The following is a 25,406-nucleotide window of genomic DNA, read 5'->3' as shown; positions in this document are numbered from 1 at the left end:
GTTTTCCCTTAGCATTCTGATATAAGTCTCAGTTTCCTCTCTGTAATATCTTTCTCTTCTTAGAACCCTCTCGGGATTTTTCTGCCTTCTTCTTTCAAAGTCTGACTTTCGCTATGTGGTGGTAAAGCATTCTGCAGTATCAGCTTCCAACAGGTTTGGCACCCTAAAAAGTGAGGCAAAGACGCCATAATAATAGTTGTTATGATCAAGGCAGGAAAGAATTTACTCTAACCTTCAGCGATCTGTCCTATAGTCACCATAAACTACTCTAAAGTCTACCAGAAAAAAAAAAAAATCTAGACACTGAAAACTATGTAAGAAAAAGAGCTTCTCAGTAGGGGCTCATTATCATCACATTAACAAATCAAGTAAGCTATAATTGTGCCCCCATACATTGCATACCTTCTAAACCTTTTGAAAGAAAATCTGATGCAAGTACTAAAAGATAGAAGCATGAAATTGTCCCATTAAATTCCCTTTTACTTATTTATTTACCATTTATCATTCAAAGCCTATTCTTAAGGAAACTGACAGCATAACATTTTTTCTTTAATGTTTTAAGAAGTAACATGTATTACTTTGCATCTGATCTTAAAAAAAAATTAATGAATCAGTTTTTCTTCTGTTTTAAGAAAAACTGAATGATTGCACAGACTCCAGTGGAAGTTAAAGTGACAAGAATATACTTGTGACATTTCCCATCACTAAAAAGAGTGAGGAGACCCAAGGCTCTTTGGAGGTAAATATACTTCTGACTCATGTTCAGTTGGAGGTATCAGAGATTTTCTTTCAAATGGAAATGTACATCCACTTAAATTTTTAAATGATAAGAAGAAGAACAAAAAGAGAGGGGATTCTGATTATTTTTAGTCTTCAGTTGTATTTTATTTATTTTTATTCCAGTTTTATTGAGATATAATTGACATACAGCACTGTATAAGTTTAAGGTGAACAGCATAATGATTTGATTTATATACTCATGAAATGATTATGATTAGTGATAGTTTAGTGAACATCCATCATCTCATATAGGTATAAAATTAAAGAAATAGAAAAAAAAATTTTCCTTGAGATGAAAACTCTTAGGATTTACTCTCAACAACTTTCATACATAACATTCAGCAGTGTTCATTATAATTAACACACACATTACATCCCTAGTACTTATTTATCTTATAACTGGAAGTTTGTGCCTTTGATTTTTCAATTGTGTTTTTTGGGGTTTTTTTGGTTTTTTGTTTTTGTTTTTTTGCGGTACACGGGCCTCTCACTGTTGTGGCCTCTCCTGTTGCGGAGCACAGGTTCCGCGGCATGTGGGATCCTCCCGGACCGGGGCACGAACCCGTGTCCCCTGCATCGGCAGGCGGCCTCTCAACCACTGCGCCACCAGGGAAGACCCTCAATTGTGTTTTTAATAGTTTATACTCCATAGAGATTTTAGTAGAAAAATTTTTAGAAGGTTAATATGAGTTTTGTTACATTTGGGAGTGGGAGTGGGAGTGGGGGTAAGTATGTCCTCCTAAGTATTAGTAGTATTCACATCCAAATACAGCCTTAGAGGAGGTAAAATTATACTTATTCCTACTAAGAATAAGAAACATGATAGGATATTTTTAAACTACATGAAACCAGCTCCATTTGATTCATAAACCAACAATACATTTGTTCTATGACTGTGGAAAATAAGTGACAGATTTATTTTTGTCTATTGAAAAAAATAATAAAGGAGGGAGAATGAGTGCCATCTTGTGGAGAGACCTACAGCTACCACATCCAAGTTATCTGTGTCCTAAGCTTTTCCTTCTTTTGTTTTTTCCATACAAAGCTTCCATCCACCCTGCTCTTTTCTTAGTATAAAATAAACACTTTATTTTTCCAGCGGAAAGGGTACTGTGGGTTGGATCATGCTTGGAAAAATCAACACTGCAGTCCAGACAGTATTAAGAAAGAAGTCCTGGTTGGGATTCTGGGGCATTCAGAGGGATGTACAGACATTTTATAACCTTGTATACAATTGCCTAAGGAGGAATATTCATTTAAAAAAGGGCAGGTCCTAAAGGTGACCAAACAACTCATGTATGTGGTGATCTGGGTCCCTCTAGAATTTCATCTGTTCTGTTGAGGCAGCTTACTATAGTCAGCATTTCCAAATTTCATAATTAATCGTTCATCATACCAATGAATTCAAAGTTCTATTTGTGTATTTTGTATTGGATATATTTAACTTGACACCTTCATTAGAAAAGAGTTTACTTTCAGTATATTTTAAAAGATCAACTGCTAAATAATACAGGAATAATAATAATCACTCTGTGAATTATACTGGTAGCAGTACTAGTGATAGTAATTATAGCAGCTATGATTTATTGAATACAGCATGACACGAACTTTAGATATGATATAGAACTTCCTTAACAACCCTGCAAGGTATATATCACATTATTAAGCAAACTGGTCAAGATCACGGGGCCAGTAGTAGCAAAGTTGGAATCTGAATCAAAACTCACAACTTCCCTCAACACTAAATTTACTCTCAGGTCTGAAAGTAACAGCACTCACAAACAACCATCTTGAAAAACAGAAGCCTTCCAAAATATGGCCTTAAATCCCATTTTAATTATTCTGGCTATGTACCATTTTCCCAACATCTCAGCCAGGACTAGAATTATGAAAATCACTGTATGCTCCACTGAAAAACAGTTTCATTAGCATAGAATGCAATCCAGCTATTCATCGGTGGGGGGACAAATGTTACCCTCGATTGTAAAAGCTTATTAACTAGAGATTGCTTGTCAGTTGACTATCTCTATTCAACATTAGATAGCTCATTAACTATGAACCAGGAAGCGACTCAATATTAACATCTGCCTCAAAGCAGAATTTTCGCAGGTTTCAAGTTCTGTATCTGACCATAATACTTTTTTTTAGAATGGAAACATTTTCTCTTTAAATAAAAACAAACTAAAAACTCAATAACATAAATTGAAAATAATTCTAATTATTAAAAAATAATTCTAATTCTTTCACTTTTGCCAGAAGTGGATGTGAAGACTTGGTTTTGTTGATGTTGTTGTCATTGTGTCTTTTTTTTTTTTGGTCCCAATTATCTACCTTAGCAATTTTTAATAATAAATCACATATGTAGGTAATTAGCATAGAAAATTATTAAAATTACAAATATTATTCATAGCAGCAGTATATCTTCTGATGTTTCTTTATGTCAAAGTAAGATAGCGAGATTTCATCTGAAAAAATAAAATCTGTATATTCCAGGGAAATGTTTATCTAAAAACAAACATAATTTTTCATCCTTTTGGGCTTCCTCTATTTGTCTCAGGTATGGATTTCAATAAAGGCAAATTAGATAATACATTTTTGATTCATCCTCCTTTTATTTTTACTGTTTAGTGTCTGACCATTTAAATAATTCAGGGATCCCTTTGGGCTGCATTTTCCTCACCTGATTGATAGTGATCTTTAAAATTTTAGAGCAATGGTTTTCAACTTGTGAGTTTCAGACCACTGTAGATATGCTGAGTGATTACAAAGAGCTTGGGAATTCTTATGGGTAAAATTTTGTGTAGCTTGAATTAGGTCATACACTCTCATATATATACATAGAAATACATTCTTTATCAAATGTATCTGTTGCTTTTGATTAATTCAGTGGACGTTCATTTATAGTTTATTGGCCTCATCACTGTCATTTTTCTGTATATTCTTAGTTACACGAGATGAAGCATGCAACCATCATAGATGGGGTCAGGTTGGGAAACACTGTCCAGAGGTGACAGAGCTGCTTTTTCCCTGGTGGTCATCATCTCAATGTCACTCAGAACAAAGAGGTGCATGGAGCTGTCCAGGTGTAGCTTGATAAAGAGCACAGACAATGAAGAGGAATGTCATGTGTCAAAAACTAGCGGTGGCCCTTGCCTGATTCATTACTTTTCTATTTCTCCTTCTAAGATGATCTGAAGGTCCACCCAGATCAAATGTCACAACTGTAGCTAACTGAATGTGGTAGTCATTATGGATAAAAATGCCCAATATTTTTTCTATTGCTTTCACACAATGCCCAAAACTAACCTTTGGAAACTTTTCCTAAGGAAGAAAAGAAAAACTTCTCCATTACCCTCAGCCTCCTCCTCTTCACCCTTTTTTTTTTGAAACCATGGACTTCGGGTTGTTTTTGCCCATTATTCAGGGAATGATCAGTGAGAAAGTGCAGGAGGGACCAGAGCAGCCGCTGCTCTTTGGTGTGGGTCAGGAAGGCAGAGCTGTGCAGCCCGGCGTCCTTAGCACAGAGGTGCAGAGACCACTGAGCCGTCCTGCTACAATGTGCAAGTTCAAAAAGAATAATTTCAATGTAAAAGTTCAGTTGGTTGCTCTGTAGTGAAATAAATTATTTCAGCTGTTACATTTTTGAAGTTACTCGATCAGAATTTTAAATCCTTTTCCATACAACCCCTAAGGGCGTGTGAGCTGAACCAAGCTTCCTTTCTATTTTATGATTTCTAGGCTGACGGGAGTTCACAGCAAAAATAACTTCCGAACATCAGTCAGGCTCTGTCCATCTGCTCTTTTATTCAACATGCTTCCTTTTCATTGTGATAATATACTCTTTTTTACATTTAAAACATGACATTCAATACAAATCATTCGTTAAGAAGAACTTCATATGAAATGCAAACCTTATCAAATGCAGGAAAATTAATAGAAACCATGAAGGCAAAAATGAAAGAGCATAATATAGATTCAGTAGAATTATCTTTTACTGTACTAAAAGGGAATGCAATACAATTCCATGATGCATTTGAGTGCTTCTGTACTCTTATTTTAAACAAAAGTAACTTTAACCAATGTGAAAGGAGGAGGGGTATATTACCAAAAAGAATGATCTGGCATGAAAATGGAAAATACTTTAAAAAGTTCATAAATCTTCATAAGATTTTTCTAGGTGTTTCAAACAATTCCTTGGTTTGATTCTGGAAGGAATTCAAAAGCAAAGTGGTTACTTCTTGAAATGAAGTGTTTTATCAAACTGCAGGTTGCAACATTTGAGTGGGTTGTAAAACCAATTTAGTGACATTAGTTAATGAAATAGAAGAGACCAGATCAAAAAATATAGAACATTGCACATGGCAAAGATGGACCTTTTTTGTTGTTGTTAAGAATGCATATGTGCAAGCTAGCAATATAAAATGTATTAACTTACTGTGTACCAGACCAGACCAAAATGCTTGAAAATTTCACTAGTTCACTAGTACATTTTACATCCACCTAATAGCATACAGCAAGGCAGGTTCTGGTGACAAAACAATACTTACAACTTCTCTCTATATGCTCAGAGGATCATGGTTTGCAAAGTGCTTTAGAATTCTTCTATAGAAATATAATTACAAATCCTGCATAGTGTATATTACTTAATATAAAGGCAATGTGTACAATCCATCAGGGTATTTTTGGAAGCAGTCAAGAATCATGACTCTTCACTTTTATTTTAGCTTATGTACCTCTGGTTATTAAAAATATAAGTCAGTGTTGCCAACAGACTTAATTAATATCATGTTTGACAATAAAAGGACAAAATACCATCTTTTGAGAGCCATAAGCACACTTCCAATATCTATACATTTTGAATACTAGCCAGGTGTTTCAGCTACATCCAAGAGTCTCTATCTGTAGAAGGAGCCACTTAACAATCAACAGAACACCAGTGTTTTCCATCATGTATGGTTTTTAAGCACTCTGATTTTTGCCATAATTTCTGGTTTAATAACATTAATGATAATATAATATGCAAAATATTAATAATGGTTGCATTTGTTGGGTAACCTAGTATATGACTAGACACTATAAATATATCTCATTTAATTTGCAGAATAATCCTATGAGGTAGATTTATGGCTTCCATTTTATGAGGAAAAAAACTCAGAAAAATTTAATAATTAGTGGAGTGTCCCAGGATTTAAACTCAAAAGCCAATGTATCTTCTCATTGTCTCTCAGGATAAGGAGAAATAACAGAGAAGTTGTTCTTCTTCTTTACATTAATATTCCAGATTTCTTAGTGCTTTAGATGGAAGGATGGCAGGAAGGAAAGAAGGAAGGAAGGAAAGGAAGGAGGAAGAAGGCAAGAAGAAAAGGAATAAATGGATTCAAGTTTAATTTTACAAAACTAAAGTGAAGTGTCAGAACCTGAGATTATGTACTTTTTGTAATAACTCATGAACACAATGAAAATGTACTTTTTAATCACTGTAGCTCTATTTCAAATGTGAATCTTGGTAAACGAGAAGTAACTACACACATGCACGAGATAATAAAATGTTCATTCTTAGTTATCGCTCAGAAAAGAAAACAGGAAAAGGAGAGAGAGAAGGGAGAGAATGATTAAAGAAGAAGGGAAGAGGCGGGTCAAACAGCTGTCTCAACAGTGTTTAGAGGTGACTGAGGACCCCACCTGCTATTCCTTTGCCTGACATCCAGCGCTCACATGGCCTGACTACCTCAAGAGTAGGGTCATCTGATGGAAGCCGTGAAAGGTAGCCTGGTATAGAGGAGACCGCAGAGGCTGACAGGTAAGAGAGACCTAGATTCACAATCTTGCTCTGCTCTTTCCTTGCCATGTGACTTCAGGAGAGTTAATTGAGTACAAATTAAAAGCAGTAATAATGTATGAGGAAGTGCCTATCACTGTTTGTGAGCATTCATTGTGTGCCAAACTCGTGGGTCTTATCAATTGAAAGATTTAACAGCTTACTCCCCTCCAACAATATATTAACTTCTAATATCTAAAGATTAGTCAATTCCAACTTATTAAACAGTATTTTCTATACTTTTCTTAAGCCTACCTTACTGTCATTGTATTTGTCAATCTAAGTACCACCCATATTATGGTGTTATTAATATTTTTCTTTAAATCAATATTACTTTTACTGAAAGAATTATGTTTTTACTATAAATGGGAAGTCTAAAATAAAGGTGTAACCATTGAAATTAAAACTTATTCATCCACATTACTGCCTTAAATAATGAAGAGCCACACTTGGAGAAATTATATTTTAACAGACACAGAGAGAAAAGCCTTGAAGGCATTAGAAAAGCACAGTTTCAGCAAATAGTAGTGGAACAACTGGATGTAGACAGGCAAAAGAATGAAGTTGGACCCCTACCTCATACCATATGCAAAAATTAATTCAAAATGGATTAAAGACCTAAATGTAAGAGCTAAAACTATAAAATTCTTGGTGGAAAACATAGGTGTAAATCTTCATGACCTTGGACTAGGCAATGGTTCTTCAGACCTGACACCAAAAGCATAAGCTACCAAAGAAAACATAAACAAATAGGAACTCATCATGGGTAAAAACTTTTGTGCATCAAAGGACACTTAGAAAAAAAGTGAAAAAACCCACAGAACGGGAGAAACTATTTGCAAATCATGTATCTAATGAGGGTCTAATATTTGGAATATATAAAGAGCATTTACAACTCAACAGTAAAAAGACAAATAACCCAATTTTAAAACGGGCAAAGAATTTGAATAGACATTTCTCCAAATAAGAAACACAAATGGGGACTTGCCTGGTGGTCCAGTGGTTAAGAATCCGCCTTCCAATGCAGGGGATGGAGGTTCCATCCCTGGTCAGGGAACTAAGATCTCACATGCCATGGGGCAACTAAGCCTGAGTGCTGCAACTACTGAGCACGCGAGCCACAACTAGAGAGACCGCATGCCACAACTACAGAGCCCATGCGCTCTGGAGCCCACACACCACAGCTAGAGAGACCACACGGCACAACTACTGAGCCCATGCACCACAACTAGAGAGAAGCCCACGCACTGCAGCAGAGGATCCTGCATGCCACAATGAAGATCCCAACAAAGATCCTGTGTGCCACAACTAAGACCCGACAAAAATAAATAAATAAATAGATAAATATTGTTTAAAAAAGAAATGCAAATGGCCAATAAACACATGAAAAGATGGTCAATATCATTAGTCAGTCATTAAGAAAGGTAAATCAAAACTACAATGAGATATCACCTCATATCACCTCATATTATGATGGCTATAATATTTTTTTAAAAGTGGAGATAACTTTTGATATGAATGTGGAGATTCAAGCATTTCATACATTGCTGATGGGAATGAAAAATGATGCAACTACTATGGAAAATCAGTTCCTTAAAAAGTTAAACATAGTTATCATATGACCCAGCAATTCTACAACTAGGCATCTTCCCAAGAGAAATAAAAACACATGTTCTCAAGAAACCTTGTACACATATTTTCATAGCAGCATTATTCACAATAGCCAAAAAGTGGAAAAACCCAAGTGACCATCACTGATGAATGGATAAAATGTCCATTAACTAATAAATGAATAAACAAAATGTGGTATAGTCTTACAATGGAATTATTCAGCCATTAAAAAGGCATGAAGTACTGATAAAAGCTAAAATAGCGATAAAACTTGAAAACTTTACCCTAACTGAAAGAAGCCAGGGGGGAGAAAAGGTCACATATTGTATGATTCCATTTATAGGAATGTCCATACGAGGCAAATCCATAGAGACAGAAAGTAGATTAATAGTTGCCAGGAGCTGGAGGGAGGGGAGAATGGGGAGTGGATATGAATGGGTAGGAGTTTCTTTTGGGGGGGAATAAAAATATTCTGGAATTAGATGGTGATGATGGTTACACAACTGTGTGAATTTACGAAAAGACACTGAATTGCATACTTTAAAATGGTGAATTTTATGGTATGTCAATTATATCTAAGTAAAGAAAAACAGAGCATACTTTGGAAGGTTGGGGTGGGGACAGGAAGAGAATCTTGGAAAAGAAAGTAGTTTGAACACTAGGCTATGGTTTCACTCAGTCACTCAACAAACATTTATGAGCACCTGTTATGTGCCAGGCATTTTGATAGTCACTGAAGACACTGAGAGGAGCCAAACTGGCAATTATCATGCAACTTTAGCGTTGCTGTAAACAGTCTGAAATTTTAAAAAGTCACGTTCACTGGACAACACAGATAATTTAAGGAACATGGTAAGAAGGTTCCAAAGATGAACAGTATCTCTACACTAATTTTGCTAGTGAGGTCAATAGGTAAAAATCATGTAAAAAATTTGTACAGTGGAATTATGTCTTGCATATTTCTTTTTAAAAATTCATTATCATATTCTTATATCATCTGCACAATTAACAAAGAAATAAAACAAACCTGCACAATGTCCCTTCCTGGCAGTGCATTCACCTCACTGTGACTTGACTTGTTCCTTCGTCCATGTTGAAAGCCAATGCTCAGAAAGGGAAAGAATCAAGGTCTGAGGCTCTTTGACCTTTCTGCTCCATTCCATACATTTTGTAGAATGGCTACTGCTCTTTGGGCACTAAAGAGGTAACCTGAAGAAGTCCAGGGTGTAATACAGTACGTGTGTGCATATGCTAACACTCGAGTCTTTTTTCTCAGTTGTCGATTATGAATATTTGTTCCTGGCTTCCTCACATTGACGTTTTTCCTTTCCTTCCTTCCTTCCTTCCTTCCTTCCTTCCTTCCTTCCTTCCTTCCTTCCTTCCTTCCTTCCTTCCTTCATTTATTTATTTTTGCGGTACGCGGGTCTCTCACTGCTGTGGCCTCTCCCGTTGCGGAGCACAGGCTCCGGACGCGCAGGCTCAGCGGGCATGGCTCACGGACCCAGCCGCTCCGCGGCACGTGGGATCCCCCTGGACCGGGGCACGAACCCGTGTCCCCTGCATCGGCAGGCGGACTCTCAACCACTGTGCCACCAGGGAAGCCCTCCTTTCCTTCTTAAAGGATATTTCTTAGAGAGTGAAGAAATGGACCATTTTCTTTACTGTTGCACGATGACGAGAACACCCTATTATACTATCAGCATTTAGTTGTGCACAGTAATGCAAAGAATCTGTTTTAGCTGCTCAGCAATTGCTCCTGAAGATGAAGCTGAACGCTAGTGTCCTACAGATAAAAATGTGCTTTCCCCTCAATCCACAAATTCTCCACCATAATGCGTCTATAAAATAGTTCATAAAGGATTATCAGGCAGAAGAGAAAGGCTTTAATGTAGATTTTTTACCAGATGGTTCTGGTTTCCAAAGCCATTTCCAAAGATACTCTAAATTATTACCATCATTGTCACCTTCTTGAGGGATCGTCTATCTACCTGTAGATACTCATTCAATGTTAAGTAACAATGAAGGAGACCCTTGAGGCTACATATGAGGAATAGTCAAATGGCTACATCATGCTAAGAGTAAAGCTAACAAGCACATAAAAATAAAAGCCAAGGTTGAAACTTAGCTTAAACTGCCTGTGTAGTTAACACGACATTCTTGTGGTCTCTGTACCACTAAAAAGCCAGAACAAAATTTAAAAATTAATCCATATCAGATGTAAGCTACTGCCAGATGTGTAAGGCTGTTTGATTAATACAACTAATTTTGTTTTATTCCTCTTCTAAGATTCTTAGATTTCCCTATATCCATCAATTGGGATGGATATAATTGCACTTTTTGCACTTGTAGTGTGGCAAAGCAAGAATAAAATAGATCTCTATCATTCTTTCTTTCTGGCAATGGTATTTACTGTTAAATCATAGGAGAAGAAAGAATATTAAAATAAAGATTGTAGAAGCAGCAGAATGTGTGTCACTGTAAGTCACAGGATCTGAAATCCAATGGTCAACTCTTAACACTGGTTTTGTTATGCGAACTTAGGCTACCTCCAATCTGGCCTTTTCTCATATATAGAATAGATCAAGTACAAGCATGCCCTCACAAACTTACTAAGACTATTTAAATAGATAGATTATTCGGTGAAAGCATGTTATAAAACAAAAGGAACAAATACCTGCTAACTGGTCATAGTAAGTATACAATATAAATAAGGGAAAAAAATCCATCTTCATGTTTTATCCTTTTAATTGTTTGTGGTATGTTAGATGAGAGCAGGGATTTCTGCCTGATTTGTTCATAGCTATATCTGTAGCACCTAGAACATTTCCTGGCACAGAGTAGGAAATCAGTAACAGTTTGCTGATCTAATGAATGAATGAATATGTATATTACTTTCCCTTTTGTCTTTTCCTAAAATATATATATCTGATAAAAGTATCATATATTTTTAATTTCTGCTCCATATACATCATAAAAGATTGTGTCATTTAATCTAATCAATTACCTGAAAGCGATAAAAGCACATTTTCAGTACAAAAAAGAGAAATTCAGTACCATGCATAAATCAGTACTGACTGAACGCATGGTACACAGCTACACTAACAAGAAAGGAGAATTTGAAATATTTCTAAAGATTTTTCTTGATTTACATATTATTTGGACCTCAAAGCAGAGGCAAGAAGTGACAAAATTTAGTAATATCTGGAATCTCTAAATCTATACTTCATCCCTCAAAAAATGGGCACTGCTTTTTTTTTTTTTTTTGACAGCTTATCGGAATCACAAGAGAAGTATAACCAGGGTCAGTAAACTTTTTAAAAATGATATCCTAGGAAAGCGGACTTCTGTGAAAAATTTATAACATCAGACATCTTTCTTGATAAAGGGAAGCAACTTTATTTTAAAATAAGATTTGAAAATATATTAGACATCCCCATGTATCAATCATGATTCAAAGGAGTTTTTTACATTACCACATTTAAAAATTTCGTCAGATAGGCATTCTATTTCCATTTTATATAGGAGTTGACAGAGCAACTAACTTGCCCAAGACCCCATAACTAGAAAGCAGTAGAGGCACATTTGAATCCAGGACTCTGACTCTACCTCCCATACCCCTTCCTTTGCATCTCTCCTGCCTATTTATTCTTGGAGAACCAGCGCAAGTCACCAAGTAACTTCCAGCATGGAAAATATCCCATGGCCAGGCAAGTTAGGAAGCTTAGATGGATATCATGAATTTTATTGGCCAGTGGGGATCCTGGCTGATTTTGGAGCCATAAACAGCTAGATGGGGAAAATACAGTGCATAAACTTGCTCTAGGGACACAGATTAATGGACAGTAGCTGCAGGTGATCTTAAATGCAGTTACGATGCTTCTCAAATTGTCCCTGGCCCGGTACGGACTCATCCAGCTCCTAGGATATGGAACTGTCCAGTTATCAGGGAAAAAAGAATTAGCAAAACAGGAGCAAGTAATTTTAAAATTAAGTGCTCTAAGGAATTGAGAGCAGCTTCAGGCCCTTCATCTGAGTAGCTGATTAACAAAGCTCAAGACTTTAAGCCAGGAATTTTGGGAGGGAAGTTAGGTGTGTATCCATGTATGTACAAGATATATACAAACACACTTCATTAGCCTACAGTTGAAGCAGAGAGAGAAATGGAGGGTCACAGGAGGTAGTAATGTAGAAAATTTTTAAAAAGTTATCTGTAGGGCTTCCCTGGTGGCACAGTGGTTGAGAGTCCGCCTGCCGATGCAGGGGACACGGGTTCGTGCCCTGGTCCAGGAAGATCCCACATGCCGTGGAGCGGCTGGGCCCGTGAGCCATGGCCACTGAGCCTGCGCGTCTGGAGCCTGTGCTCCGCAACGGGAGAGGCCACAGCAGTGAGAGGCCCGTGTACCACAAAAAAAAAAAAAAAAAAAAAGTTATCTGTAGACAGGAGCAGCGATATATAGCCAGGAAGCAAGGAATCCTCTCTGCGCAACAAAAGGGACCCAGTGAATGAGGAGAAAAGGGGTGAGAAAGGCTTGTTGTGCCTTTGTTTCTGATGGTGAATTTAACCCTCATTGCTGGGGCTGGGAGGGTAAGAAGAAGGACCCAAAAAAAGGATAACTTCAGCCTCCATATAACACCTTTGAGATCCAGAAGTAGTTAATAGTCACCTCTGCTCCATGGGCCTGTGGGAATATTCCTGGGTTTCCAAGAACCTCTTTGGCAGGCAGGCAGGCAGTCTGTACAAAATCCCCTACTGGCAGTCAGTTACTCCTTGGCTCAATCTACGAGGTCTTGAGCTCTCTCTGGCCCCCTCAGAGATGCTATTGTCTAAGGAGGTAGAAATATAGAGCAATAAAAAGAGCCTGAAAACTGGCCAGACTAGAGTTTAGATCCTGGCTCCTGCATTTAGATCTCACTTTTGCTGTATGACCCAAGCCTCTTCCTTGAGCCTCTGAATCCTCCGTGTTAGAATGCTGATGACACATGTACCTCTGGGGGTCATGAATACTAAGAAGATAATGCCTGTCAAGTGTTTGACACTATATCTTCTCACGCAAGTTAGATGTTCCATACGTGACAACAACAAAATCGTCTTCACCACCATTATTATGAACTATCAGTAGATTTCAGCCTTGGCTGCATTTTACAACTACATGGAGGAGAGGGTCTAAATAATACCAATGACTTGGCACCAACCCAGATTACTTGAGTGGGAATCTGGAGCCCAGGCATGTTTTATTTTAAAGTCCCCCAGGTGACTCTAACATTCAGCTTTGGCTGAGAACTACTGATCCATCATGAGTCAATTCCTTGACTCGTTTCTACAGCGGCTCTTACTCCCTCTGGAACGACCCACCTTTAAAGCTGACAAGGGCATCATTCTGTACTCAGATGGATTTAAGATGAGTTTCTGAAATTTGAGCTTCAAGCTTCCTCACTTCCATGAGCCCCTTCTAAGGCCCTGTATTCATAATTTTGTATTATTTTTATTAAATATGGTTTCCTTCATTGGATTAGTTTTGAGCTCCATGAAAGCCAAATCCCTAAAACGTTGTTCAACTTTTCTTGACATGAACAACCAGCAGAGGACCACAAATGCTTAGCTTGTGCCTGGATTGAATCTGCTGTTCAAACTTGGCATTGATTGTACTATTTGTTGGCCCTCTCTGAATATCTGAAGACTTGGCGTTACCTTGAATTCCTATTAACTATCATTAAGTCCTTTGTCCCTTAAAATTGACTCTTCTAGTCTTTCTATTTTTAGCCTGTCAAAGAGCTGGCCCAGCTGGACAAACTACCTCAAGCACCAGCTGAGAGATGACCTGACTAGTCCATATTTGTACATTATATACATACGAATATGAGAAAATCTGGAAGATACTTGTAGCAAGCTGACTATTATTTCTGGTCTCTTTCCAGAACTCAGAGTAAAAATTAACATTTCCTAAAAGTAACGCTACTCATTGACCTCCAGTCCAGTCTCTTATTTTCTTATCTAATAAAAATAACCATGTTTTTAAATTTTTATGAGAAATTTTCTTTCACTATCTACCCAGAATCAAAACAGCCCTATTTCTCTCAATCTTCCATTCCCTAAAAGCTTAATTATCTTATTGTCCATTAGTGTTCTTGAAAGAAACTTTTACCTCAAATGAATTACATCAACTATTCACTTGATTCATAAATGCGATTTTGAAAGAGGCACTGTTCTTACTATGCTATTAGAATTTCGGGTTTGTCTCTCTACATAAAGTGGTATGTTTTTCAGTATGATCCTCCTAGAAGAAAAAAATAAAACCTCACGACCTAAAATATTCTGTTATTTCAAAGGCTGACAGTTCAATTCTCTGTCGAGAGATGTAGGGTCAAGCTGCACGAGTTAAAGTAGCAGATTTCAGCCCAGTGTAATTTGGTAAGGATGGAGGGGAAAAGGAGCAGCAAATCATTCCCTCCCGTAGGGACACACATGTCTACTGATGCCTTGAACTGTGTTTTTCTTCAAGGAGATAAATATCCATTGGATGAGGGTATCATTTTACATTAGAAACAAAAATTAATAAGTAGAAAGTAGGGAATTTAAGGAATGGGACCCCACGTTGGGAAGGTAGAAGGTTTGGAAAGGTCAGGAAAGGTTTAGAAGCTGGCCTCAGGTGCCCTGGAGAAGACAGCATTGGGAAAGCCAGGGAGCATATCACATTAGATAGTGGTTTGGCACAGTGTGACTGCAAATATTTTCGTATTTCTTCTCTTTGGAACAGAAACGAATTTTGAGGGAATTGTTAAGAAATAGGCAGTAATTTCAAAAGTACAAAACTTTAAAAATAGATGTTTTTAGGTAATTTCCAAAATGTCACTTTAAGCAGATGGCTGTTTTTGTTTTTTTGTTTGTTTGTTTTTTACTAAATCATCATCCTGGGTTTAAACTATTGACATCATACTAATCCAGACAGCAAATATTCCTGTTACTTCATTAGGAATCTTTATCATTTAGCAATAAGGAAATCAGAGCTAAACCTTGAAAAATAAAATGAAAACATTTACCAATTCCAACGAATCATCTCTCCCACCTTCTTTTTTTCTCAGTATATATATTTTAAAATTATTTCATATTTTTAGTATTTTTGGTTCATTTGTTATCTTCTTTGACCATCCCTTAGTTAAGAGTGTTGTTTTTCCTTGACTTAAAAGGTTTTCAATACCTGGGGAGCCACTAAATGTCACAGAGAGTATCTGTTCATCTATACCCAATAGAAATGTGGCTGCATCTTACAGGAAATGGCATTCTGAGTTTTGCTGAGTCTTGATGAAATTTTCTAAGTTGTTTAATTTGCAAATAAATGTTTTCATCTACCTTGAAAGGCCTAATTGATACAGCTTCAGCATTAGCTCAGTGAAAATAGGACTATTTTTGCAAATTTTCCTTTTGTAGCTCTTTGCTGTTTACCACCAGGTAACAAAATTATGCGCTTACATGGGGAAGTAGCTTAAATACGGTGCCAGCTGTGGCATATGACTGCCTTGGGCAGTTAGAAGTGTCTCCACGGATACCTCTGAGAGAGAAAATCATCACTCAATCTAACCATAAAAGCTACAGAGAGACAAAAATCAATCAACCTTAAAGAATAAAGAAAAATATCATGTATCATAAATATACAGTGGAAGCTATACATTAATGATAGGTACATATTTATTTCCTAGACTTATAGTTTAGCATATCTCCAAATAACATGCATTTAACATTTGTATATACATATGACGTGTATATACATACGATGCGTTTAACGTGTATATACATATGTGTATATACCTAAGTGTTAAGCAATAACAAACATCCTAATCCCCAGGCACAAAACAATTATTAAATAAAAAATAGAATTTTATATTTTAAATCCTTTTGCAGATGAGAATAACAAACTTGGAGGCAAAGCAAAGTTCGTGCTTAAATGCATATCATTACAGCACACTGTGTGTGAGTCTGCATTTTAATAAGATCACTGAAGACTCAGAAATGTTTTGCAAATTGGCTCCAGTCTACAGATCGTTAAAATTTTTGGTCATATTTGCTTTACTCTATGTACCCGGGTACCGTTTCAACTTTTTAGGTGTTTGCCTCTGTTTTTCTCCAAAGGTTACAGATTTCGGAGTTTTGAAAATTAGAAAGATTTAAAGATAAACTTGCATTACTATCACCTTGTAAATCATAACTCAGCTCCCAAAAAATAATTTAGAACCTAAGTAAAACGTACTAACTTGTTCCAAATCCATACTCCCACAATATCTAATTTCAATGATACCCCATTCCCCATTTTATTCTTTGCATTGGATAAAGTGATACACTCCTCAAGATATTTTCTGTAATTTAAGAATGTTAAAAATGCAAAAAATCAGAACTACTACATGCTCTTAATCTTGAGAAAAGCAATCATATTACATAATAAAATGTCATCCTTAGAAGACCAATGTCAAGGAGGAAGGGAAATACATGCATGCAAACATACCTACATACTTACATGCATACATAATACACATATTTAGGGGTGGTAGAAATTTGGGCAGGTAATTTCTTTCCCTCTATCACAAAACCCAGGCTTGGTTTCCTGCTTATCAGCTATTAAATAAACAAGCAACATGAATAAAAACAGAACAAATGATTATTTTCAGCTAGAATTAACTTTCCTTCCTACTTCTCAGAGTTATCTAGAAAGGTGTGACAACCATGCTCGAGATACCACATCAGAATGATCTGTTCTCATGATGATAGACTAGGTCCTAGAACAGGAATTATATCAAGCATGATAAAATCTGCTCTCAAAAGCACTTCTAAAGGCAGGTTGTGCCCCCCCTTGTGATCTTCATATGAAGCTGAAAGAGGAAAATGAGTTGAGGATGCAGAGGTACAAGATCCATATATGAGTTTTATTGCCCTAAAATATATATTTTATAAGTGACCTTTCATGGGCTCTGAAAGGGGTGCTCATTCCTTATTTATGGAGAAGAAAAGGCACATTAAATTGAAAACCCTCTTCCCTAAAGAAATAGTTTCTTGGTTTCAATAAGGTCACAACAAAACTAATAGTGAAAATATTCCCACTAAATTTACAAACTTAAAGGAAACTCATACAAAACTTAAGTGAATGTGTCCATAATTTTCAGCAATTAGAAATAGTTACTTCTTACTAAGAGCAATGGAAATGTATCAATCATACTTGAGGGAACTTCACTACTGTGGTTAGTATTGCTTACTCATTATGATCAGCATTAGGCACTCTTGCAGGTTTCTCTCATTCCATACTTCCATTTCTATTAAATTCAGTTAATTGGTGATAACCTTTCTTCCGAAAGGTACACAAGATTTATCGTTTGGGTATTCCTCTGATCTACACTTCCAACCCACCTGCCTCTGCAATTACCCCTGCCGTTCTCAGTGCCTCACAGTTCATGGGAGAAAAACATGGATGCAACAGAGCAGAAACACTTTCACCTTCTCATCGCTAAACCTGCCAGTCTCTCTGCATCTGTATGCACATTCTTTGCACTCCTGGTCTGGAAGACACATCCTGGCCCTGCTCAGATGGAAGTCTGCTCTCTTCACTTGAGCCCCGGTTCTCCACCCAATACACCTCTTGGGGACATCACTTCGTCAATTACCCCCTTCACTCCTGCATCTTCATTTGTTCTCTTTCAGCTGGAGTATTTCCGTGAGCATACAAACTTCGCTAAGGTCTTTTTCTTAGAAAATCCATTTCTGGTCTCCTCATTCCTTCCTTCTCGACCACTGCCCTTCTCTGCTCACTTTCTCAGTAAAACTTATCAAAAGAGTGGTTCACTGGAGTTTGCATTTTATTGTCTCCCATTCACTCTTCCATAATCAGGTTTCAGTACCCTCTCCTCCACTGAACTGCTTTTACCAAGCCTACCAGTGACGTTCTTTTTTTTTTTTTTTTTTTTGCAGTATGAGGGCCTCTCACTGTTGTGGCCTCTCCCATTGCGGAGCACAGGCTCCGGACGCGCAGGCTCAGTGGCCATGGCTCACGGGCCCAGCCGCTCCGCGGCTGTGGGATCTTCCCGGACCGGGGTACGAACCTGTGTCCCCTGCATCGGCAGGCGGACTCTCAACCACTGAGCCACCAGGGAAGTCCTACCAGTGACATTCTTATTGGCAGCCCTCATCGTTCAGTAGGAGCTTATACCAATACCTTTGACTGTCTTCTCTTGATTGAAACTTTTTTTTTCTTATAGGTTTCTGTGACAGTGCCCTCTTCTGGTTTTCCATTGAGTTCAGTACATAATGAAAAGTCATTCTGTGACACACCTACACCAAAGGGTGTGCATAGGTCTTTTCTGGACTCTTTTCTTCCAGAGCTCTACAAGACAGGCTCCCCCTGAGACCTATTCTTTCTTTTTTTATTCTCTCTCTGGAGGTGATGCCAGCCATAGTATTAATTAATAGCTATCCATCGAAGACCCCTGGACTTACAGTTTTGACTCAAACTTCTTTCCTTCATCTCCAGACAAAGCCCAATAGCATCCTTGACCTCTCTATATGAAAATATTTGGTCTCTTTGTGCAAAACTGTTCTTTCCACAGACTTCCATTTCTTGCTGTACTCTACCAGCTTCCCCCTGCTGCTCAAATGAAAAATCGACATTTCCCTCCCCTCCAGATCCCGCCTAGGAGTAATACCCATTCGATTTGCTTCCAAAAGGTGTTTAGAACCTTTCTTCTCTCCAGCTCCAATACTATCACCTTAGTCCAAGTCACACTCATGTTGTTTCTGCCAACTGCCAGGTCCTCCTAAAGAGCTTCTTCCCTCTCCACCCATGTCCCCTTTAAAATCCATTCTCCTTACCAGCCAAAGCGATCTTTTGAAAATAGCAATCAGATCAGGTCACTGAGCTACTTAAACTTTTCAGTGCCTTTCCAGTGCTCTTTGAATGACAACATCCTTTCCATGGCTTCCCAAACACTTCCCAAATTACTTCTCTCACTTCATGTCTTACTAGTCACCATGTCACTTACGCTTCAGCACAACTGGTCTTCCTTCTGCTTCTCGAATGCGCCCAGCTTGTTTCCACATCGGGTAACTGAATTTTCTCTTCCCTTTGCCATGAAAGATAGCCCACACCTTCACATAATGGCTCCTTCTTACTGTTCAGTTTTCAACTTGCCTGTCACCTCCTGGAAGAAGCTTTCCGTATCTGCCCTCTCGAATATTGCACTCCCCCATCGTACTGAGAACTCACCACCACACTGCCTCTTTTACTTTTATCTATTAATCACTATCTGAAATGATTTTATTTAGTTTGTTACTCACAAGTTTATTGTCTTTTTCCCTTGTTGAGACTGTAAGCTTACTGAGAAGCTCAGGCACCTTTTCTGCCATGTTCAGAACCGTCTTCCAGCACATTAGGATAGTCTCTGGAACACTGTAAGGACAAAATATATATATATATATATAACAGTTGAATAAGTGATCGAATGAATAGGGATGTTTTGCACGATGGATATCTAAAGTGAGAGGCTCTGTGCCAAGTCATCCATACACAGTATCCACAACCATCTGGAACTTTCTTGTTGTTATCATGTAACAACAGAATACAGGTGCTACAGAATACAATGAAACTTCAAAGGACAGGCATTTCTGAATTGATACAAACTCTACACTGCAATGTTGCTTCTCTTGTAGTTCCCAGTAATGACTCTACTGTTTTTTAGGAAACGTTTCAGTGATGGGAAGGAGAGCCACAGGGTGGTACAGTGTTCCAAAGGAAGTGTGATTTACTTGTATTTTGATTTATATTAACTCAGTCAAATCACTCTTTTATAATAGGCTTCTGAAACCTGTTCCTTCCCCAATATCCTCCATCTTAGTAAACTGCACCACCTTTTTCACTTAGCTGCTCAAGCTGGAAGTGTGGAAAATATTCTTGACCCCTCCTCACTCACTCCACCACCACCCAATCTATCATCAAGTTCTATTGATTCTACTTTCAAATATAATTTGAAAATACATGCTTTCCTTCCTATTTATTGTTACCATCATATCTAAGCCACCATTTTATTTTCCTTGAACCACAGCAATGTCCTGACTTTCATTCGTATTCCTACCAAACCCATTCTCCATACAGTAATAGCAGTAGCCCCACTGACACTCTTAGTTACTTCAATAGCTGGAGGTTTTTGCCAATTCGGGCCCTTTACCCATGATGCTTTATCTGTCTAGAAAGCACTTCTCCTCCATTTTCATTGGGCCATGGCTTTCTTGTTCTTCGGGTATTAGTTATAGTTAGAGTGGATGCTCTGCTGTGCTGCCTTGATTCCTCTTTAGAACTGAAGTGCTTGCCCCGTGTTGCTGGGAGTGCTGGGGACTGAGTTTCTAACCAGGCGTTATCCTCATTTGAGAAGAGCAATCTTGCCCAAGATGATCTCTCTTGAGGGTCAGCCCATCCCAATGCCTGGGAAGGTGTATGGGGGCAGTGGATATTGTAGAAAGCCCAAGCCAGCCCCCCTTGCTTCAAGGCAGGGACAGCTCGGAGGGACCACCTCAGCTCTCGAGCTCTCCATAGGAATGGCTAAGCCTCTGTCGAAACTGCACCACAGTTCAACCTCTGCCCAATTCTGCTTCTCTCATCCCTCATCATGTCATCCTCAAAAATACTCCACAGTCAACCTCTTGACCTCAAATCTCAGAGTTTGTTTCCTAGGACCCCAATCTATGGTAACACCTGCTCCAAAAGTTCTTCTCTAACACCTGTAACCAACGTAAAATACCCCCAACTCCCACTAGCTCCACACATATCATTATTTTCCCTCACAGTATCCGATTCTTTTCCCTCATAAACCCTAATTCCCAAATTTGAAATTCTGCAGACTGAAAGTCCCATAGAGGCAAGAAACATCTCTATTACAGGGCTTGGTATTGAGTTTAAAAACCACACTTTTTGTTCATGGTAGACATCAATAAAACACTCTGTATTGTACTCATCCCTGATCTCCAGATTCCTCAAGGATGCCAGGGACCATTGCCACTACTGAGCAGAGGGTCATCACAGCTGTGACATTTCAAAGCCAAGTAGAACACAACAAAGTTGGACTTCACTGTTGCAAGGTAATCAGCTTAATAAAGATATTTTCATAAATTGAGCAAATATTTAAGATAATTAAAGACCTACAGTTACATATGACAGTGCCCCCTAAAGAAGGAACATACTGCATTTTTCAAACTCCAGTTTCTTCAATACTCAAAGACACAGGTCAATTTTGCCTCTTACATTTCTGAATTTAGACCATACAGTCCTAGGGAGAAGGGACTATATTTTCGTTTCATTTTCTTAAAAAGATAGGAGGAAATAAAAACAGAGAATCTCCCACTCACCAGAGAAATGAAGTAAAAATACTTAGTGTATGTTTTTTCCGATTTCAGTTACAAAGGTAATATTCTTGCTGAGAAAAATGATTTTATTCCTGACCTTGATCCAAGCCTCAAATCTAGCCCACAGCTATTGATGAATCACATTTCAAAAGTTTTCCAAGGTAATTATTATAAAAAGTCCATTTTAGGAGTCATCTTAAAGAACAATATCATATAAGGATAATAACTTGATTTTTTTTCCTTCTTTAGAGAATTTTACAGAGTAAAGGTCATTGGGTCCACTTTTTATAATTATCATAATCATTGGAACTATGAATATCATTCTCTATTCAAGTGTCTCAAATGCCTTATCCTCATTAAGTTTAATCAATTGAAACCCTTAGGCCTTGACCCTGAACTTGAAATATGCTTCCAGTATCTGTAAGTGAATAAATGTATGTCTGTATGTGTAAATGGGTTTAGTAGATTTTCTGTAAGTCACACATACCTTGGAAAAGAAAATGGAAAGTGGGAATTTTCACTTGTGGTAACTTCTAAATAATGATGATAACTTAAACAAGTAAACTCAAACTCAAGAAATTAGAAAGCATTTGAATTGACATAAACTATTGTCAAATAAAAAGAGTGAAGTGCAAACTATGAGAATGAAAAAGGGCTAACAATTTCTTGCTTAAGAAAACTCACTAGTAAATGACCACTAGTTTTTCCATTTTTCCTTTAGAAACAATATAGTTCAAAGAATCCTAGACAAATTAGTGCTCTCAATTTAGAAATGTTCCCCAGCTGGCAAGAAAAAGAATTATTTAACAATTAGTTTTCACAAAATCCTGCTAATCATTTGCTCATGAAAAAGAATAAGTGTTAAAACTTCACAACATTCCAGAAAAAGATAGAAACACAAAGTTAAATGAAACTCTGAAGTAATCATTTCATTTAACACTATATTAATTTGTAATTTTTTACTGCTGAAAGTATATGTTAATAAACTATAAATGTTTATATACATGCAAAACACAAAAAGGGAAAAGTACATCCCTTGCCCTCAATGAGTATGGCTCATTTTTGCATGAACCACTGGATCAAAAATGCTTCGCGATTGTGGGCCAGAAACACATAGGTTCCTTGCAGTGCACATTTTAGATCCAGTGGTTCATGCTTCTTTGGATTATAACATAAATATTGTAATATCTACAGAGAACTAAATCTGGAAGATTATATACTAAAATTTTGAAGAGATTATTACCACAGACTAGAACTTTCTGCTACATTTCCAAAGAATTTATATTTTTTATAATTAACAAACATTTTTGCAAGCAGGAAAATATAAAAAGAAAAGTGTTTTTTATTGAAATGGATAATTGGAACTGAGCAAGCAATCTGGGGAAATGTATCTGTTAGTATTTGGTATAAAGTGAAAATTTCTATTCAGTTTTTTTATTTTTATATACATAGAATATGTGTGTGATTTTGCAGTGTCTGAATTAAGGTTTCATTAAGATCTCATTTTCATCAAGGATACATTCATTTGAAGAAAAATCTGCAAACCAAAACGAAAATCCTTAAATCACAGATATCATTGCCAAAGTCAAAGAGCATATGTGTAGTGTGTATTCTCTAGCCAAGCTGAAACTGATCCAAGCTGTGTTCTTTGTCATAGTCATACATGGAAAGAAAAAAAATAGCAAAAAAACTTGAAATGTAAAAATGTTCTCTAGTTTTCCTATTTCGTCTGGAATAAAATCAGAGGTGCCCTGCCAACCCTCTCCCATATCAGCTAGAGTAGCAACAAACCTAGTTACAAAATTGGTAAAGTTAGGGGTGACTATTACCATCTTAAGAGTCAACACATAAAAAGAATATACTGGGAGACAGGAGAAGATGGCGGAAGAGTAGGACGCGGAGATCACCTTCCTCCCCACAGATACACCAGAAATACATCTACACGTGCAACAACTCCTACAGAACACCTACTGAACGCTGGCAGAAGACCTCAGACCTCTCAAAAGGCAAGAAACTCCCCACGTACCTGGGTAGGGCAAAAGCAAAAAGAATAAACAGAGACAAAAGAATAGGGACGGGACCCGCACCAGTGGGAGGGAGCTGTGAAGGAGGAAAGCTTTCCATACACTAGAAGCCCCTTCGCGGGTGGAGACTGTGGGTGGCGGAGCGGGGAAGCTTCAGAGCCGTGGAGGAGAGCGCAGCAACAGGGGTGCGGAGGGCAAAGCGGGGAGATTCCCGCGCAGAGAATCGGTGCCGACCGGCACTCACCAGCTCGAGAGGCTTGTCTGCTCACCCGCCAGGGCGGGCGGGGCTGGGAGTTGAGGCTCGGGCTTCGGTCGGAGCGGAGCACCGGGAGAGGACTGGGGTTGGCTGCGTGAACACAGTCTGCAGGGGGTTAGTGCACCACGGCTAGCCAGGAGGGAGTCCAGGGAAAAGTCTGGACCTGCCGAAGAGGCAAGAGACTTTTTCTTCCCTCTTTGATTCATGGTCCGTGAGGAGAGGGGATTAAGAGCCCTGCTTAAAGGAGCTCCAGAGACGGGCGCGAGCCGCGGCTGACAGTGCGGACCCCAGAGAGGGGCATGAGACGCTAAGGCTGCTTCTGCCGCCACCAAGAAGCCTGTATGCGAGCACAGGTCACTGTCCACACCGCCCTTCCGGGGAGCCTGTGCAGCCCGCCACTGCCAGGGTCCCGTGATCCAGGGGCAACTTCCCCGGGAGAACGCACGGCGCGCCTCAGGCTGGGGCAACGTCACGCCGGCCTCTGCTGCAGCAGGCTCGCCCGCCTCCGAACCCTTCCCTCCTCCCGGCCTGAGTGAGCCAGAGCCCCCAAATCAGCGGCTCCTTTAACCTCGTCCTGTCTGAGAACAGACGCCCTCAGGCGACCTATACGCAGAGGCGGGGCCCAATCCAAAACTGAACCCCAGGAGCTGTGAGAACAAAGAAGAGAAAGGGAAATCTCTCCCAACAGCCTCAGGAGCAGCGGATTAAAGCTCCACAATCAACTTGATGTACCCTGCATCTGTGGAATACATGAATAGACAACGAGTCATCCCAAATTAAGGAGGTGGACTTTGAGAGCAAGATATATTATTTTTTCCTCTTTTCCTCTTTTTGTGAGTGTGTATGTGTATGCTTCTGTGTGAGATTTTGTCTGCAGAGCTTTGCTTTCACCATCTATCCTAGGGTTCTGTCTGTCCGGTTTTTTTTTTTTCCACTTTTTAAAATTTTTTTCTTAATAATTATTTTTTATTTTAATAACTTTATTTTATTTTACGTTTATTTTATTTTATCCTCTTCCTTCCTTCCTCCCTCCCTCCTTCCCTCCCTCCCTCCCTCCCTCCCTCTCTCTCTCTCTCTCTCTCTCTCTTTCTTTCTTTCTATTTTTTCTCCCTTTTATTCTAAGCCGTGTGGAGGACAGGCTCTTACTGCTCCAGTCAGGCGACAGGGCTGTGCCGCTGAGGTTGGAGAGCCAACTTCAGGACACTGGTCCACAAGAGACCTCCCAGATCCACGTAATTTCAAACGGTGAAAATCTCCCAGATATCTCCATCTCAACACCAGCACCCAGCTTCACTCAACGACCAGCAAGCTACAGTGCTGGACATCCTATGCCAAACAACTAGCAAGACAGGAACACAACCCCACCCATTAGCAGAGAGGCTGCCTAAAATCATAATAAGGCCACAGACACCCCAAAACACACCACCAGATGTGGACCTGCCCACCAGAAAGGACAAGATCCAGCCTCATCCACCAGAACACAGGCACTAGTCCCCTCCACCAGGAAGCCTACACAACCCACTGAACCAACCTTAGCCACTGGGGACA

General features: G+C 38.6%; 1 protein-coding gene across 25 annotated transcripts in view; it reads right to left on the bottom strand.

The window, feature by feature from the left end:
- The window catches only part of LOC307187328 (uncharacterized protein), a 666,419-nt gene that overhangs the window by 403,410 nt on the left and 237,603 nt on the right, over positions 1-25,406 (bottom strand). For 23 of the 25 annotated variants that reach the window (XM_079923227.1, XM_079923220.1, XM_079923230.1 and 20 more), the window contains one exon: positions 19,521-19,632. The exons of the other annotated variants lie outside the window; for them this stretch is intronic. The gene's annotated coding sequence lies outside the window, so the exon portion shown is untranslated. The remainder of the gene's footprint in view (positions 1-19,520; positions 19,633-25,406) is intronic. 25 annotated transcript variants of the gene reach the window in all.

Source organism: Stenella coeruleoalba, assembly GCF_951394435.1.
Source record: "Stenella coeruleoalba genome assembly, chromosome: 5".
Classification (NCBI taxonomy): Eukaryota; Metazoa; Chordata; class Mammalia; order Artiodactyla; family Delphinidae; genus Stenella; species Stenella coeruleoalba.
The sequence above is the reverse complement of the archived record's forward strand: the minus strand, read 5'-3'. Positions and strand labels throughout refer to the sequence as shown.